The sequence below is a fragment of the Gorilla gorilla genome, chromosome 19 (assembly GCF_029281585.2).
Source record: "Gorilla gorilla gorilla isolate KB3781 chromosome 19, NHGRI_mGorGor1-v2.1_pri, whole genome shotgun sequence".
NCBI classification, from domain to species: Eukaryota; Metazoa; Chordata; class Mammalia; order Primates; family Hominidae; genus Gorilla; species Gorilla gorilla.
This window is the reverse complement of record NC_073243.2, coordinates 34,758,364-34,778,046: the sequence shown is the minus strand read 5'-3', so window position 1 is coordinate 34,778,046 and position 19,683 is coordinate 34,758,364. Positions and strand designations below refer to the sequence as shown.

The 19,683-nt window shown below is 43.6% G+C and overlaps 1 protein-coding gene across 1 annotated transcript in view; it reads left to right on the top strand.

Annotated features, from left to right (window-relative positions):
• S100Z (S100 calcium binding protein Z) overlaps positions 1–19,303 on the top strand; it is a 73,459-nt gene extending 54,156 nt beyond the window's left edge. Inside the window, exon 5 of the mRNA XM_004058666.5 lies at positions 18,370–19,303. The gene's annotated coding sequence lies outside the window, so the exon portion shown is untranslated. The remainder of the gene's footprint in view (positions 1–18,369) is intronic.
• The last annotated feature ends 380 nt before the right edge of the window (positions 19,304–19,683 follow it).

Here is a 19,683-nt window from a genome sequence, read left to right as displayed (position 1 = left end):
TGCCTATGTTCACTCAAGGCCCTGGGGCTCTACAATCAGCAGGTAACAATGCCAGCCAGGCCTGTGTCCTTCCCTTAAGGGTTTTAAGGTCCCCCAGGCTTCAGGTGGGTCCACAAGTGCTGTCCAGGAGTCAGGGACTAGAGTAAAAAACATTAGAAGTCTACCTGGTATTGTATTGCAGCCAAGCTGGCACTCAAACCACAAGATGCAGTTCTTCCCACTTTTTCATCATTTTTTCCAAAGGCAGAGGAGCCTCACCTCATAGACACCCCAACCCCAGGTCACAAGTACTGCCAGACTACCACCAATGTTCCCTTAAGGCCCAAGGGCTCTTCAGTCAACTGGTTTGTAAATGCTGCCTGGCCTGGGGCTCACCCTTCAGGGCAGTGCACTCTCCTCTGGCCCGGGGAGGGTCCAGGAACGCTGTCCAAGAGTCAAGTCCTGGAATTGGGGATCCCAAGAACCCTCATGGTGCTCTATTCCCCTGTGGCTGTACAAGACAAAGTCCCCTTTACTTTACCCTCTGCTTTTCTCAGGCAGAAGGAATTTTGCTCCATAGCCACCACAGCTGGGAATGTGCTGAGTCTAACCTGAAGCCAGCAAGTCTCAGCAGCTCACCCAAGGCCCACAGTGTAGTACCTGGGTATCACTGCTGGTTATTCAGGGCCCAAGGGCTCTTTAGTTAGCAGGTGATGAATGCTGCCAGGACCGGGTTTTTTCCTTCAAGGCAGCAGGTTCCCTCCTGGCCCAAAGTGTGTCTAGAAACGTCATCTTGGAGCCTGGGTCTGGAATGAGGGCCTCTCAACTCTGACTGGTGCCCTGTCTTGCTGTGGCTGAGCTGGTATTCAAGACTCAAGACAAAATCCTCTCCACTCTTCCCTCTCTTGTCTTCAAGCAGAAGGAAGGGGGTCTCTTTTGGAGCCTCCAGCTGTATAGCCCAGAGTTAGGAAAGGGGTGATGCCAGCACTTCCTTGGCTGCCCCACGTGGTGTCTCAGTATGTTGCATGCCCTGTCAGCCCACTGTCTCTAGTCCTAGTTCAGTCACAGGACTCACTGAAGAGTTTCAGTCCTTATGGTCTAGACTGCCTTTCAAATATTCTTGGAGACACAGAGTGCTGTAGTGCTCTGCTGAATTTGATCCAGTTTTCCTTTCTGCTCTAACAGGACAGCACTGAGTTCAATGCTTCACAATTGCAGTGTTCTCCCTCTCCCAGTGCCCAGAAATGCCCTCTGCAACACACACTGCTGCCAGGGGTGGGGCAGGGGTGGCATTAGCTATTTAGAACTGTTTTATTAATCTCTTCAGTGCCTCTTTCAGTGATTTGAAATCTCTTCAGTACTCTTTCACTGAGTACTGTGAGTGCACACCTGATTTTTGGTTCTTATAAAGGTGGGGTTTTTTTTGTTTTTTTGTTTTTGTTTTTGTTTTGTTTTGTTTTTCTGTGTAGATAGTTGTTAACTTGCTGTCCTTGGGGGAGGCAGGATGATTGGTGGAGCTTTCCATTCCACCATCTTGGTCTGCCCCCCACCATTTTAATTTTAGATGCTCTCTTTCCACAGAACATTAGGACAGACTTACTATCTTGAGGAAAAAATAAATTTTGCAAACTATATACGTTACCTTTCACGAAGATAATTTTTAAAACAAACATTCTTGGATTTTTCTGCTTAAAAATAAATAAAGCGGCTGGGCATGGTGGCTCACACCTGTAATCCCAGCACTTTGGGAGGCTGAGGTGGGTGGATCACCTGAGGTCAGGAGTTCAAGACTAGCCTGGCCAACATGGCGAAACCCCATCTCTACTAAAAATATAAAAATTAGCCAGGCATGATGGCGGGTGCCAGTGATCCCAGCTACTCAGGAGGCTGAGGCAGGGAGAATTGCTTGAACCCAGGAGGCAGAGGTTGCAGTGAGCTGAGATCATGCCACTGCACTCCAGCCTGGGTGAAGAGTAAGACTCCATCTCAAAAAATATATATAAGAATAAGGCTGGTTGCTTTTCATCATCACCAGATACTTCTGTCTTATCCCCTAGAGACCACTGATTAGTTTTTTGTTTCCATGGTTTTGCATTTTCCAGCATGTCATATAAATGGAATTAGGCATGATGTAGCCTTTGAGTCTGGTTTTTTTTCACTTAGCGGAATACATTTGATATTAATCTATGATTTTGTATATACCTTTTTATTGTTGTGTAGTCTTTCACTGCATGGATGTACCACAGTTTGCTTATTCAGTTGAAAAAGATTTGGGTTGTTTCTGGTTTTGGTTGACTGAATAAATCTGCTACAAACAGATTTTCATATGGATGTAAATTTTCATTTCTCTTTAAGGTAAGTAGTAAGTGTGGGATTGCTGGGTAGTATGGTATCATTATATTTAAAAACTTTACCTTTCTAATAGGTGTAAAGTGTTATCTCATTATAATTTAAATCTGTATTTCCCTAACAATGAATGATTTTGAGCATTTCTTTATGTGCTTATTTGACATCTTTGTTTTCTTTTTTTGTTGTTTTTTTTTTTTGAGACAGAGTCTCACTCTGTTGCCCAGGCTGGAGTGCAGTGGCACAATCTTGGATCACTGCAACCTCTGCCTACCAGGTTCAAGCAATTCTTTGCCTCGGCCCCCCAAGTAGCTGGGATTACAGGCGCCCGCCACCACGCCTGGCTATTTTTTGTTGTTGTTGTTTTTTGTATTTTTAGTAGAGAAGGCTGTTAGTAGAGACCATGTTAGGCTGGTCTGAAACTCCTGATCTCGTGATCCTCCCACCTTGGCCTCCCAAAGTGGTGGGATTACAAGCGAGAGCCATTGCCCCCACCAAATTTTCTTCTTTTTAAAGGCTGAATAGTATTCCATTGTATATATATATATATACCAAATTTTCTTTATCCATTCATTTATCAATGAATATGGTATTCATTCTATATTTTGGCTATTGAAGGTTCTTTTTTTGATGATTGCCTAATTGTTTCAACATTATCAAGACTATACTTTTTTTTCTGTTGAAGTATCTTTGCACCTTTTCTGAATATCCATTGAGCATATATGTGTGGGTCTATTTTGTGAACACTTATTCTGTTCCGTTGATCTATATGTCTATCCTTTCCTGATACCATATAGTCTTGATGACTATTGCTCTGTAGTAATTCTTTTGTTTTTTGAGACAGAGTCTAACTCTGTCACCCAGGCTGGAGTGCAGTGGCACGATCTTGGCTCACTGCAAGCTCTGCCTCCCTGGTTCATGCCATTCTCCTGCCTCAGCCTCCCAAGTAGCTGGGACTACAGGGGCCCGCCACCATGCCTGGCTAATTTTTTGTATTTTTAGTAGAGATGGGGTTTCACCATGTTAGCCAGGATGGCCTCAATCTCCTGACCTCTTGATCTGCCTGTCTCAGCCTCCCAAAGTGCTGGGATTACAGGCACGAGCCACTGCGCCCAGCCACTTTATAGTAATTCTTGAAATAAGATAGTCTGAGTCTTAAAATTTTGTTCTTCTTTTTCAACATTATATTTGCTATTCTAGTTTACTTTATTATTATTTTTGATTGCTGCTTATAGTGGTTGCCAAGTAGCCAAACATTAAATTCAATATTTGGCCAAAGCTGAGACTGAAATTAAGTATCATCATTGCAGAAAAAATTCTAATGTAAAAAAATTAATTCGAGATCTTATTGTAATAAATAAGGCCAGGTGCAGTGGCTCACACCTATAATCCTAGCAGTTTTGGAGGCCAAGGCAGGCATATCACTTGAACCCAGGAGTTTGAGACCAGCCTGGGCAACATGGTGAAAGTGCTTCTCTACAAAAAATACAAAAATATTAGTCAGATGTGGTGGCACCTGCCTGTAGTCCCAGCTACTTGGGAGGCTGAGGTGGGAAGACTACCTGACCCTGGGGAAGTTGAGGATTCAGTAAGCCATGATTTTGCCACTGCACTCCAGCCTGGGCAACAGAGTGAGACCCTGTCTCAAAAAAATTAATAATCAAAGATTTTAAAACAATAATTTTTTGGGTAGTTATATTTTACCTATTGAATATGGCACTGCAGCTATAATATTTCTCCACAGCTAGATTTGCTTCTGCAGTGACTATGCTACTAAGAGCAAGCTCTTCAAAAGCCTTACAAAAAAGATATACTCAAAAACTATACATTAATCGAAATATAATCATTAAAAACATTTAAATCACCCATAAGAATGTAGGGAAAAACAAACAGAGAAACAAACAAACAAAAAAAAACCAGAACAGGCCATGTGCGGTGGCTCACGCCTGTAATCCCAGCACTTTGGGAGGCCGAGGCGGTGGATTGCCTGAGGTCAGGAGGTCGAGACTACCCTGGCCAACATAGTGAAACCCCATCTCTACTAAAAATACAAAAATTAGCCAGGCATGGTGGTGGGTGCCTGTGATCCCAGCTACTTAGGAGGCTGAGGCAGAAGAATCACTTGAACCCAGGAGACGGAGGTTTCAGTGAGCCAAGATCATGCCACTGCACTCCAGCTTGGGTGACAGAGCAAGGCTCCATCTCAAAACTAAACAAAACAAATAAAAAAAAAAAAAGGACTGAACAAACAGAAAACAAAAAATACACTTTGGAGGCCAAGACAGGAGGATCACTTGAGCCCAGGAGTTTGAGACCAGCCCAGGCAACACAGGGAGATTCCATTTCTACAAAAAATAAAAAAATTAGCCAGGTGTCATAGCACATGCCTGTAGTCCCACCTACTCGGGAGGCTGAGGTGTGAGTATCATTTGAGTCCCAAAGGACAAGGCTGACATGAGCCATGATTGAGTCACTGCACTCCAGCCTAGGTGACAGAATGAGATCCTGTCTCAGAAAAAAATAAATAAATAAGTGAGAGGTGAAGCCAGCTGGGCCTCTGGGTCAGGTGGGGACTTGGAGAACTTTTCTGTCTAGCTAAAGGATTGTAAATGCACCAATCAGTGCTCTGTGTCTAGCTAAAGGTTTGTAAAAATGGACTAATCACCATTCTGTAATATGGACCAATCAGCTCTCTGTAAAAAGGACCAATCAGCAGGATGTGGGTGGAGCCAAATAAGGGAATAAAAGCTGGCCACCGAGCCAGCAGTGGTAACCCGCTCAGGTCCCTTTCCACACTGTGGAAACTTTGTTCTTTCACTCTTTGCACTAAATCTTGCTGCTGCTCACTCTTTGGGTCTGCACTACCTTTATGAGCTGTAACACTCACCATGAAGGTCTGCAGCTTCACTCCTGAAGCCAGTGAGACCACAAACCCACTGGGAGGAATGAATAACTCCAGACGCGCCCCCTTCAGAGCTGTAGCACTCACTGTGAAGGTCTTCCGCTTCACTCCTGAAGCCAGCGAGACCATGAACCCACTGGCAGGAATGAACAACTATGGACACACCACCTTTAAGAGCTGTAACACTCATGGCAAAGGTCTGTGGCTTCACTCCTGAAGTCAGTGAGACCACAAACCCACTAGAAGGAAGAAACTCCAGACACATCTGAACATCTGAAGGAACAAACTCCGGACACACCATTTTTAAGAACTGTAACACTCACTGCGAGGGTCCATGGCTTCATTCTTGAAGTCAGCGAGACCAAGAACCCACTGGAAAGAATCAATTCCAGACACATTTTGGCAACCCAGATGGGACTATTAACAATCACCAAGCAGTGAGTACCATTGGACCCCTTGCGCTTGCTATTCTGTCCTATTTTTCCTTAGAATTCAGGGGCTAAATACCGGGCACCTGTCGGCCAGTTAAAAGTGACTAGCACAGCCACCGGACTAAAGACACAGATGTCAGGCTTTCTGGGAAAGGTCTCTCTAATAACCTGCAACTCTTCGGAGTTGGGAGCATTGGTTTACCTGGAACCAGCTTCTGCTTTTCCTGTACTTCTGGGCTGAGCCAAGGGTCAACAGAGAGGAAGCCATTCGGCTTCGGGGTCCTGACAGCAAGTTGGTTGACCTGGCGGCCTTGAGCAGAACTCTCAAAGTCATGTCGCCCAAGCAAGTCTTGCCTATCTATCCTATCTACCCTGACCCTTGCCTCCTGGGTCCTAATGCCTGCCAGATAAACTTCCTCTCACTTCTCTTCTCTGAGGCTAGTCCTGCTTCTAAAAACCACTCCCTGTCTCTGGTGCTTTTCTAGTTTCTCCTATGAGAATGATTTCTAGTATAAACTTCAGGACTCTGTTACCTTCTTTTGGCACCTGGGCTCACCAATGAGAAAGACATAATTTTTGCCCAAAGCCCCATCATAGGCGGGACTATCTGGAATTTTCAGATCCCTCCTCAGACAAGCAGGCCTAACAAAAGCAAAGCTATTCCTGAAGCTAGGATATGGGGAGCCTCAGAAATTGTATCCTTCCTATTCATATAAATGAGGACAAAAGGCATCACTCTTCTAACTCTGGAGATCCCTTCCCTCCCTCAGGGTATGGCCCTTCACTTCATTTTGGAGGCATAATATCTTTATAGGGCAGGGGTAAAGTCTCAATACTAACAGGAGAATGCTTAGGACTCTAACAGGTTTTTGAGAATGCGTCATTAAGGGCCACTAAATCCGATTTTTCTCAGTCCTTCTTGTGGTCTAGGAGGACAGGCAAGTGTGCAGGTTTTTGAGAATGCATCAGTAAGGGCCACTAAATCCAACCTTCTTTGGTCCTCCTTGTGGTCTAGGAGGAAAACTAGTGTTTCTGCTGCTGTGTCGGTAAGCGCAACTATTCCGATCAGCAGGGTCCAGGGACCATGGTGCGTTCTTGGACAAGAGGTGTTTTCGGCTACTGCATCGGTGAGCACAGCTATTCCGATCAGCAGGCTCCAGGGACCATTGCGGGTTCTTGGGCAGGGGGAGAAACAAACAAACCAAAACCGTGGGCAGTTTTGTCTTTCAGATGGGAAACACTCAGGCATCAACAGGCTCACTTTTGAAATGCATCCTAAGCCAATGGGACCAATTTGATCCATAAACCCTGAAAAAGAGGCAGCTCATTTGTTTCCACACTACGGCCTAGCCCCAATATTCTCTCTCTGATGGGGAAAAATGGCCACCTGAAGGAAGTACAAATTACAATACTATCCTGCAGCTTGACCTTTTCTGTAAGAGGGAAGGCAAATGGAGTGAAATACCTTATGTCCAAGCTTTCTTTTCACTGGAGGAGAACATACAACTATGCAGAGCTTGCAATTTACATCCTACAGGAGGACCTCTCAGCTTACCCCCTTATCCTAGCCTCCCTATAGCTCCCCTTCCTATTAATGACAAGCCTCCTCTAATCTCCCCTGCCCAGAAGGAAATGAGCAAAGAAATCTCCAAAGGATCACAAAAACCCCTGGGCTATCAGTTATGTCCCCTTCAAGCTGTAGGGGGAGGGGAATTTGGCCCAACCTGGGTACATGTCCCCTTCTCCCTCTCTAATTTAAAGCAGATCAAGGCAGACCTGGGGAAGTTTTCAGATGATCCTGACAGGTACATAGATGTCCTACAGGGTCTAGGGCAAACCTTTGATCTCACTTGGAGAGATGTCATGCTATTGTTAGATCAAACCCTGGCCTTTAATGAAAAGAATGCAGCTTTAGCTGCAGCCCAAGAGTTTGGAGATACCTGGTATCTTAGTCAAGTAAATGATAGAATGACAGCCGAAGAAAGGGACAAATTCCCTACCAGTCAGCAAGCCATCCCCAGTATGGATCCCCACTGGGACCTCAACTCAGATCATGGGGACTGGAGTCATAAACATCTGTTGACCTGTGTTCTAGAAGGACTAAGGAGAATTAGGAAAAGCCCATGAATTATTCAATGATGTCCACCATAACTCAGGGAAAGGAAGAAAATCCTTCTGCTATCCTTGAGCAGCTATGGGAGGCCTTAAGAAAATATACTCCCCTGTCACCCAACTCACTAGAGGGTCAACTGATTCTAAAGGATAAGTTTATTGCCCAATCTGCAGCAGATATCAGGAGAAAGCTCCAAAAGCAAGCCCTGGGCCCTGAACAAAATCTGAAGGCATTATTAAACCTGGCAACCTTGGTGTTCTGTAAGAGGGACCAAGAGGAAGAGGCCCAAAAGCCAAAGTGAGATCAGAGAAAGGCCACAGCCTTAGTCATGGCCCTCACACAAACAAACCTTCATGGTTCAGAGAGGACAGAAAACAGAGCAGGCCAATCACCCGGGATGGCTTGTTATCAGTGTGGTTTACAAGGACATTTTAAAAAAGATTGTCCAACGAGAAACAAGCTGCCCCCTCGTTCATGTCCACTATGCTGAGGCAATCACTGGAAGGTGCACTGCCCCAGAGGACAAAGGTTCTCTGGGTCAGAAGCCACCAACCAGATGATCCAGCAACAGGATTGAGGGTGCCTGGGGCAAGCGCCAGCTCATGTCATCACCCTCACTGAGCCCTGGGGACATTTAACCATTGAGGGCCAGGAAATTGACTTCCTCCTGGACACTGGCGTGGCCTTCTCAGTGTTAATCTCCTGTCTTGGATGACTGTCCTCAAGGTCCGTTACCATCTGAGGAATCCTGGGACAGCCTGTAACCAGTTGTTTCTCCCACCTCCTCAGTTGTAATTGGGAGACTTTGCTCTTTTCACATGCCTTTCTTGTTATTCCTGAAAGTCCCACACCCTTATTAGGGAGGGATATATTAGCCAAGGCTGGAGCTATTGTCTACATGACTATGAGGAACAAGTTACCCATTTGTTGTTCTCTACTTGAGGAGGGAATCAACCCTGAAGTCTGGGCATTGGAAGGCCAATTTGGAAAGGCAAAAAATGGCCACCTAGTCCAAATCAGGCTAAAAGATCCCACCACTTTTCCTTATCAAAGGCAATATCCCTTAAGGCCTGAAGCTCATAAAGGATTACAGGATGTTGTTAAACATTTAAAAGCTCAAGGCTTAGTAAGGAAATGCCACAGTCCCTGCAACACCCCAATTCTAGGAGTACAAAAACCGAACGGTCAGTGGAGACTAGTGCAAGATCTTAGACTCATCAATAAGGCAGTAATTCCTCTATATCCAGTTGTACCCAACCCCTATAGCCTGCTCTCCCAAATACCAGAGGAAGCAGAATGGTTCACTGTTCTGGACCTCAAGGATGCCTTCTCGTATATTCCCCTGCACTCCGACTCCCAGTTTCTCTTTGCCTTTGAGGATCCCACAGACCACACATCTCAACTTATGTGGACCGTCTTGCCCCAAGGGTTTAGGGATAGCCCTCACCTGTTTGGTCAGGCACTGGCCCAAGATCTAGGCCACTTCTCAAGTCCAGGCACTCTGGTCCTTCAGTATGTGGATAATTTACTTTTCGCTACCAGTTCTGAAGCCTCATGCCAGCAGACTACTCTAGATCTCTTGAACTTTCTAGCTAATCAAGGGTACAAGGTGCCTAGGTCGAAGGCCCAGCTTTGCCTACACCAGGTCAAATATCTAGGCCTGATCTTAGCCAGAGGTACCAGGGCCCTCAGCAAGGAACAAATACAGCCTATACTGGCTTATCCTCACCCTGAGACATTAAAACAGTTGTGGGGGTTCCTTGGAATCACTGGCTTTTGCTGACTATGGATCCCTGGATACAGAGAGATAGCCAGGCCCCTGTATACTTCTCTTTATACATCACAGAGAGAGCATGGATAGCTCTTGGAGTCCTTACTTAGACTCGTGGGACAACCCCACAACCAGTGGCATACCTAAGTAAGGAAATTGATGTAGTAGCAAAAGGCTGGCCTCACTGTTTAAGGGTTGTTGCGGCATTGGCTGTCTTAGTGTCAGAGGCTATCAAAATAATACAAGGAAAGGATCTCACTGTTTGGACTACTCATGATGTAAATGGCATACTAGGTGCCAAAGGAAGTTTATGGGTATCAGACATCTGCCTACTTAGATACCAGGCGCTACTCCTTGAGGGACCAGTGCTTCAAATACATATGTGCATGGCCTCAGCCCTGCCACTTTTCTCCTAGAGGATGGGGACCCAATCGAGGATGACCACCAACAAATTATAGTCCAGACTTATGCCACCCGAGATGATCTCTTAGAAGTCCCCTTAGCTAATCCTGACCTTAACCTATATACCAATGGAAGTTCATTTGTGGGGAGGGGGATATGAAGGACAGGTTATGTCATAGTTAGTGATGTAACCATACTTGAAAGTAAGCCTCTTCCCCCAGGGACAAGGGCCCAGTTAGCAGAACTAGTGGTGCTTACCTGAGCCTTAGAACTGGGAAAGAGAAAAAAATAAATAAATGTGTATATGGATAGCAAATATGCTTATCTAATCCTACATGCCCATGCTGTAATATGGGAAGAAAGGGAGTTACCTCTGGGGGAACCCCCATTAAATATGACAAGGAAATCATGGAGTTATTGCACTCAGTGCAAATACTCAAGGAGGTGGCAGTCTTACACTGCCAAAGCCATCAAAAAGGGGAAGGAGAAGGGAGAACAGCAGCATAAGTGGCTGGCAGAGGCAAGGAAAGACCAGCAGAAAGAAAAGAGAGAAAGAGACAGAAAGAGAGAGAGAGAGGAAGAGACAGAGACAAAGAAGGAGTCAGAGAGAGAGGAGAAGAGACAGAGACAAATAGGGAGTCAGAGAGACAGAGAGAAAGTCAGAGACAGGAAGAGACAGACAAAAAGGGAGTCAGAAAGAGACAAAGAAGAAGTCAAAGAGAAGAAAGAGAGATGGAAGTAGTAAAGAAAAAATGTATAACCTATTCCTTTAAAAGCCAGGGTAACTTTAAAACCTATAATTGATAATTGAAGGTCTTCTCTGTAACCCTATAACACTCCAATACCACCTTGTTGTCAGTGTAAACAAGGGCGTAGCCTGAAAGCACTGAGGCCACTGACAACCCATAGCCTTCCTATCAAAAATCCTTAACCCAGCAGGTTTCCTAACAGGGGATCTAAATCTTAACTAATTACCATACAAAGGTCCGATCAGACCAAGGAGGAACTCCCTTCAGGACAGGAAGATAGATGTTTCCTCCCAGGTGATTAAGGGAAAAAGACACAATGGATATTCAGCAAGTGATAAGGAAACTCTTGTAAAATCAGAGTTAGGAAAATTGCCTAATGATTTGTCTGCTCAAACCTGCGAGCTGTTTGCACTCAGACAAACAGAATCAGGAAGGAGCCACCTTACAGAATCAGGAAGGAGTTATCTATACCAATTCTAAGTTAATATGGACTGAACAAGGTTTTATTAACAGCAAAGAAAAAATCCCAAACTTACAAGGTTTTCAACTAAAGTTTGCTAAAAGTTAACAGTGTAACATGTATTATCCTACTACCACACACTCTCAAAGGATTTCTCAGACAGTTTGCAAGAGATAACAGAATCTGTCCTTACTCTACAATCCCAAATAGACTCTTCGGCGGCAGTGACTCTCCAAAACTGCAGAGGCGTAGACCTCCTCACTGCTGAGAAAGGAGGTCTCTGCACCGTCTTAGGGGAAGAGTATTGTTTTTATACTAACCAGTTAGGGATAGTACGAGATGCTGCCCGGTGTTTACAGGAAAAGGCTTCTGAAATCAGACAACGCCTTTCAAGCTCTTATACCAACTTCTGGAGTTGGGCAACATGGCTTCTCCCCTTTCTAGGTCCCATGGCAGCCATCTTGCTGTTACTCGCCTTTGGGCCCTATATTTTTAACCTTCTTGTCAAATTTGTTTCCTCTGCAATCAAGGCCATCAAGCCACAGATGGTCTTACAAGTGGAACACCAAATGAGTTCAACCAACAACTTCTACCGAGGACCCCTGGACTGACCTGCTGGCCCTTCCACTGGCCTAAAGAGTTCCCCTCTGGAGGACATTACAACTGCAGGGCCCCTTCTTTGCCCCTATCCAGCAGGAAGTAGCTAAAGCGGTCATCGGCCAAATTCCCAACAGCAGTTGGGGCATCCTGTCTAGAGGGGGGATTGAGAGGTGAAGCCGGCTGGGCTTCTGGGCTGGGTGGGGACTTGGAGAATTTTCTGTCTAGCTAAAGGATTGTAAATGCACCAATCAGAGCTCTGTGTCTAGCTAAAAGGTTTGTAAACACACCAATCAGCACTCTGTAAAAACGGACCAATCAGCACTCTGTAAAATGGACCAATCAGCTCTCTGTAAAATGGACCAATCAGCAGGATGTGGGTGGGGCCAAATAAGGGAATAAAAGCTGGCCACCCAAGTCAGCAGTGGCAACCCACTCAGGTCCCCTTCCATGCTGTGGAAGCTTTGTTCTTTCACCCTTCGCAATAAATCTTGCTGCTGCTCACTCTTTGGGTCCGCACTAACTTCATGAGCTGTCACACTTACCGTGAAGGTCTGCAGCTTCACTCCTGAAGCCACTGAGACCACGGACCCACCAGCAGGAAAGAGCAACTCCAGACGTGCCACCTTTAAGAGCTGTAACACTCACCATGAAGGTCTGCAGCTTCACTCCTGAAGCCAGCGAGACCACGAACCCACTGGAAGGAACAAACAACTCCTGACACGCCACCTTTAAGAGCTGTAACACTCACAGCGAAGGTCTGCAGCTTCGCTTCTGAAGTCAGCAAGACCACGAACCCACCAGAAGGAAGAAACTCCGGATACATCTGAACATCTGAAGGAACAAACTCCGGACCATCTTTAAGAACTGTAACACTCACTGCGAGGGTCTGTGGCTTTGTTCTTGAAGTCAGCGAGACCAAGAACCCACTGGAAGAAATCAATTCCGGACACATAAGGCCAGGCACGGTGGCTCACGCCTGCAATCCCAGCACTTTGGGAGGTCGAGGCGGGTGGATCACGAGGTTAGGAGATCGAGACCATCCTGGCTAACACAGTGAAACCCCGTCTCTACTGAAAATACAAAAAAAATTAGCCGAGCATGGTGGCAATCACCTGTAGTCCCAGCTACTTGGGAGGCTGAGGCAGGAGAATGCATGAACCTGGGAGGCGGAGCTTGCAGTGAGCTGAGATTGTGCCACTGTACTCCAGCCTGGGTGACAGAGTGAGACTCCATCTCAAAAAAAAAAAAAAATATGCCGGGCGCGATGGCTGACACCTGTAATCCCAGCACTTTGGGAGGCCGAGGTGGGCAGATCACGAGGTCAGGAGATCGAGACCATCCTGGCCAACATGGTGAAACCCCCTCTCTACTAAAAAAAAATACAAAAAAAAATTAGCCAGGCATGGGGGTGGGCGCCTGTAGTCCTGGCTACTCTGGAGGCTAAGGCAGGAGAATGGTGTGAACCTGGGAGGTGGAGCTTGCAATGAGCCGAGATCGCGCCACTGCACTCCAGCCTGGGCAACAGAGCGAGACTCCGTCTCAAAAATAAATAAAAAATAAAAAATAAAAATAAATAAATAAATAAAAAAGATAAAGTGGTAGGCTTAAGCCCAAACATATCAATAGTTACATTAAATGTAAATGGTTTAACTATAAAAATTAAAATACAGTAACTAGCATAATGGATTAAAAACATGCCCTAATTATATGTTCTTTACAAGAAACTCACATCAAATACAATAACGTATGTTGAAAGTAAAAGGACAAAAAATTACACAAGCATTAATGTAAAATGTTATATTAACATTAGATAAGTGGACTTCAGAGCAAACAAAATTACCTAACCCTAGCACTTTGGGAGGCCAAGGCAGGCAGATCATGAGGTTAGGATCAAGACCAGTCAGGCCAACATGGTGAAACCTTGTCTCTACTAAAAATACAAAAATTAACTGGGCGTGGAGGTACACACTTGTAATCCCAGCTACCTGGGAGGCTGAGGCAGGAGAATCGCTTGAACCCAGGAGGTGGAGGTTGCAGTGAGCCAAGATTGTGCCACTGCACTCCAGCCTGGGAGACAGAGTGAGACTCTATCTCAAAAAAAAAAAAAATTACCAGAGATGGTGAAGTACATTACTAATAATAAAAGTATAAATCTACCACAAAGGCATAGCAATCCTAATTATATATGTACCAAATAACAGAACTACAAAAATGTAAAGCAAAAACTGATAGTATTGAGAAGAGAAACAGACAAATCCACAATTACAATTGAAGACTGCAACATCCTTCTCTCAACAATTGATAGAAAAGCTAGACAGAAAATCAGCAAGGACATAGAAGAAATAACATGACCATCAATTAACAGGATTGAACTGACTTTTGTGAAACACTCAACAACAGGCCACACATTATTTTCATGTGCCCACAGTACATATACCAAGAGAGACCATGTCCTAGGCCAAAAAAAAAAAAAAAAAAAAAACCTTGAAACATTAATACCCATTGAAATCCTAAGAGTGTGCTTTCTGACCACAGTGGAAACAAACTAGAAACCAATAACAGAAAGATAACATGAAAATTTTTAAACACTTGCCAACTAAACACACTTGTAAATAATACTTGGGTCAAAAAGAGGGTCTTAAGGAAAATTAAAAACACATTCAACTAAATAAAAATGTAAAGACGATATATCAAAATTTGTAAGATACAGCTAAAGAAGTCTTGAGAGGCAAAGTTATAGCATGAAATCCCTGCATTAGAAAAGAGGATATTTCAAGGCTGGGAGCAGTGGCTCACATCTTTAATCCCAATACTTTGTGAGGCCAAGGCAGGTGGATCATGTGAGGTTAGGAGTTCGAGACCAGCCTGGCCAACATAGTTAAACCCTGTCTCTACTAAAAATACAAAAAGGAGCTGGATATGGTGGCAGGTGACTGCAGTCCCAGCTACTTGGGAGGCTGAGGCAGGAGAATGGCTTGAACCCAGGAGGCAGAGGTTGCAGTGAGCTGAGATTGCACCACTGCCCTCCAGCCTAGGTGACAGAGTGAGACTGTCTCAAAAAAAAAAAAAAAGGATATTTCAAAAAGTTGTATGAAAAGAAGAAAAAAGGAAGGTCTCAAGTCTGTATTTCTCATAACTACATGTGAATCTATAATTGTTTCAAAATAAGTTTATAATTATATATTAACATACATATTTCATTTAATAGAGCTTCAAAACATAAAATGTGAGATTTCCAGCTTGACTTTTTTGTAGCATGCTTCCATATACTATTCATAGATAGTCACAATAATTCTGAATGACAGGCCTTGTTGGTATTACTGACATTGCTAGGCTGCCTAGGTGTGAGTTGGTACTTACACAGTTTCATGATCACACACAAGTTTAAGAATGTCAGAAAAGATACTGAAGTAGCCATTCAGCTATATGGTTTTCCAGAGGGAAAGCTTGGGTCAAAAATCAGAAATTGGCCTGGCGCAGCGGTTCACGCCTCTAATCCCAGCACTTTTGGGAAGTGGTTGGATCACTTGAGGCCAGGGGTTCGAGACCAGCCTGGCCAACATGGCGAAACCCCATCTCTATTGAAAACACAAAAATTAGCTGGATGTAGTGGCATATGCCTGTAATCCCAGCTACAAGGGAGGCTGAGGCACAAGAATCACTTGAACCCAGAAAGTGGAGGTTGCAGTAAACCGAGATAACACCACTGTACTCCAGCCTGGGTGACCGAGCAAGACTGTCTCAAAAAAAAAAAAAAAAAATCAGAAATTGAATACCAAGGTCAAAATTGGTATTGAACCTCAATGCCCAATATTTTTATGTCAAAGTGCCAGTTTCCTGTAAGTGGATGTCTAGTTTGTTTCTTGCTTTTTGCTCTTACAAATAGTTCTATAATGACAATCTTTAAATATATATCTGTGTAGTCTTTAGGGTATCTATCTGTAGGTTAATTCCTACAATTGGACTTGTGGTCAAAGGTATACGTATTTAAAATTTTGATTGATAACGTCAATTTTCTGTCTAAAAACCTTATACCAATTTGTACCTCCACACCTCTATGCACGTGTTGTTTTTCCACACATTTACTAACATTAGATGTTATTCAACTTTATTTTTTGTTGTTAGAATAGGGTTTTTACTTTGTTTTTGAGACAGAATCTGGCTCTATCACCCAGGCTTGAGTGCAGTGGTACAATCTCAGCTCACTGCAACTTCTGCCTCCCGGGCTCAAGTGATCCTCCCACCTCAGCCTTCTGAGTAGCTGAGACTACAGGTGCGTGCCACCATGCCTGGCTAACATTTGCATTATTTGTAGAGATAGGGTTTTGCCATGTTGTTCAGGCTGGTCTCAAACTCCTGAGCTCAAGCAGTCCTCCCATCTTGGCCTCCCAAAGTGCTGGGATTACAGGAGTGAGCCACTGTGCCCAGTAGAATAAGGGTTTTAATTTGCTTTTGAAAAAATAGACTTTAGAGTAGTTTTAGGTTCATAGCAAAGTTTAGTGGATACACAGAGTGCTCCCACGTTATACCTGCCTCCAGATGTGCACCGACTTCCCCATTATCAACATCTCCCACCACAGTGGTATATTTGTTACAATAGAACCTACGTTGACACATCATTATTACCCAGTGTCTGTAGTTTACACTAGGTTTCATTCTTAGTGTTGTACATTCTATGGGTTTTGACAAATGCATAGTGACACGTATCCACTGTTACAGTATGATACACAATACCTTCACTGCCCTAAAAATCCTCTGTACTCTATCTATTCAACATTCCCTCCCACTTGTCTCTGGCAATCACCAATCCCTTTACTCTTTCCATTGTTTTGTCTTTTTCATAATGTCATATAATTGGAGTTACATGGTACCTAGCCTTTTCAGATTGCCTTCTGTCACTTAATACACATTTAAGTTTTCTTCATGTCTTTTCATGGCTTGATAGCTTATTTTTTTGAAAGCTGATGAATATTCCATTGTCTGGATATTCCACAGTTCATTTATCTAATTACCCACTGAAGAACATATTGCTTGCTTCCAAGGTTTGCCAATTACGAATAAAGTTGCTACAAACAGTCATGTGCAGGTTTTATGTGGATATAAGTTTTTAACTCATTTAGGTAAATATCAAGGGACACAACTACTGGATTGGATAGTAAGAGCATGTTCAGTTTTGTGAGAAACCACCAAATTGTCTTCCAAAGTGGCGGTGCCATTTTGCATTGCCACCAGCAATGAATGAGAGCTCCTGTTGCTCCACATCCATGGCAGCATTTGGTGTTATCAGTGTTTTGGATTTTGGCCATTCTAATAAGTATGCAGCTGTATCTCACTATTGTTTTAATTTGCAATTTCCTAATGACATATTTTGTGGAGGATCTTTTATATACTTATTTGCCATCTTTGTATCTTCTTTGGTGAGGTATCTGTTCAGGTCTTCTCTTCTTTTCCCTTCCTCCCTCCCTCCCTCCCTTCCTTCCTTTCTCTCTCTCTTTCTCTCTCCCTCTCTTTCTTTTTCTCTTCCTTTTTTTTTTTTAAAGAGATGCAGGTCTCATTTTGTCACCCAGGCTGTAGGGTAGTGATCATAGTTCACTGCTGCCTCAAATTCCTGGGTTCAAGCAATCCTCCCACCTCAGCCTCCCGAGTAGCTGGGACTACAAGTGCATGCCACCATACTGGCTAATTCTTTTTTTGTAGAGATGAGATCTCATCATCCTTCCCAGGCTGGTCTTAAACTCCTGGGCTCAAGTGATCCTTCTGCCTCAGCTTCCCACAGTGCTGGGATTACAGGTGTGAACCACCATGCCCAGCTTTCTTTTTTTTTTGAGACAGAGCCTCACTCTGTAGCCCAGGCTGGAGTGCAGTGGTGCAATCTTGGCTCACTGCAACCTCCGCCTCCCGAGTTCAAGCAGTTCCCCCTGCCTCAGCTTCCCAAGCAGCTGGGCTTACAGGTGCCCACCACCATGACTGGCTAATTTTTGTATTTTTAGTAGAGATGGGGTTTCACCATGTTGGCCAGACTGGTCTCAAACTCCTGACCTCAGGTTATCTGCTCCCTCGGCCTCCCAAAATGCTGGGATTACAAGCATGAGCCACCGCTCCCGGCTCAGCCTTCATTTTTTAAGTTGGGTGGTTTGTTTTCTTATTGTTGAGTTTAAGAGTTCTTTGCATATTTTGGATAAGTCCTTTACCAGGTGTGATTTGCCATTTAAAATTCATGAAATGTGTTGGAGTAACTTTTTTATATGTTTACTGGCCATTTATGGCTCTTTTTTTGTGAAGTGCACATTTTCTTGCAATTGGCATTAGCTGAATCCACTGCTAAGACTTCTCCCCACTTGGGCTTTCATGCATAGCATAATGATATACACAATGCTTCATCGGAATTTACCTGACTTAGAAGGAACGTGCCTGCCCACCTTCCACAAGAAGCTGTACATCTGACTGTAATGGAGCGCTCCTCACTCTCCTCAATGCAGAGCAGAAATAGTCACAGCAGAGTGGTAGATAAGCTTATAGTAAATGTGTCCAATTTAAATGTTACCATCATCAGCAGGAAACATACTACACAGCCATTGGCTGGATTTCAAGTGACTGTGTGGGTCTTTGATTTCAGGAAATTCGTGAATGCTAATCAAGGGCTAAATAAAGTGGAAAGCAGCATCCTTGAAAATCATCGCTCTCAGGACGGGGTCTGCCTGGAATAGCACTGAATGTGTTTAGTAGTGCCTTTGGCTTGGGGGCTTTGGAGAAAGCTGCTTGAGCCCTTCCCATGCTCATAAATTAGGTAAGGAGCAGTGAGGAAGTGTCTACAGCAGCCTCAGCCAATGTGATATGCCTCTACAGCTGTATGAAGTAGATTCTCTGATTTTATCTTGAAATCCACAACTTCCACAAAAAAGAAAAATCTTTTACCATTTCTCATTAAAAAAGTAATATAAGTTTATTGTAGGGGGAAATAATCAAATGTAATCTCATTACCCAGATATAATCACTGTTAACTTCTTCATTCGAATTTTCCCTAGGTCCATGTATCTATATATCTATGGTTCATAAAAATGAGATTACACCAAAAAATATCTTTTGTTATCTATATAGTTCCAGCTCAATAAATATACAACTGTATTATTATTTTTGTCTGAATAGTATTTTCATTGATATATCACAATATATTTACTCCAATTCCCTATTGCATATAGATTATTTCTAATTTTTCTGTTAATAATACTAAGGGAGCTTTTAAGTCAATACATCTGAATCTTGAATAAAATTCTTGTTCCTTCTCTTTGGATGGGTATTCAGATTCTTAATTTTACAAATGAAGAAATAAAGTCCCAGAAGGTAACAGAGATAGAACTAGGCACGATTTTCTATTCTTCTTTCCCTCCTTTCTTTTTGAGAGTTAACGATTATTTAAAAGTATTCATAATTTTCTGATAATAAAAGTAAGACATGGCATTATGACACTGGATATTCAAAAACCACAATGTCCTTTTACTTGAAGATTTTAAAAGGAAATGATTGCAATAAATACCCAGAGCCAACAATTATCAAGTTTCTGTCATATTTGCTTCATCTATCTCTTTCCTTTGAAAGCGAATCCTAGGCCGGGTGCAGTGGCTAACGCCTGTAATCCTAGCACTTTGGGAGGTCGAGGTGGGCGGATCACTTGAGGTCAGGAGTTAGAAACCAGCTCGGCCATCATGGTGAAACCCCAACTCTACTAAAAATACAAAAAATTAGCTGGGCATGGCGGTGCATGCTTGTATTCCCAGCTACTTGGGAGGCTGAGGCAGGAGAATTGCTTGAACTCAGGAGGCAGAGGTTGCAGTGAGCTGAGATCATGCCACCGCACTCCAGCCTGGGCAACAGAGTGAGAGACTGTCTCAAAAAAAAAAAAAAAAAAAAAAAAAGAAAGCAAATCCTAGGT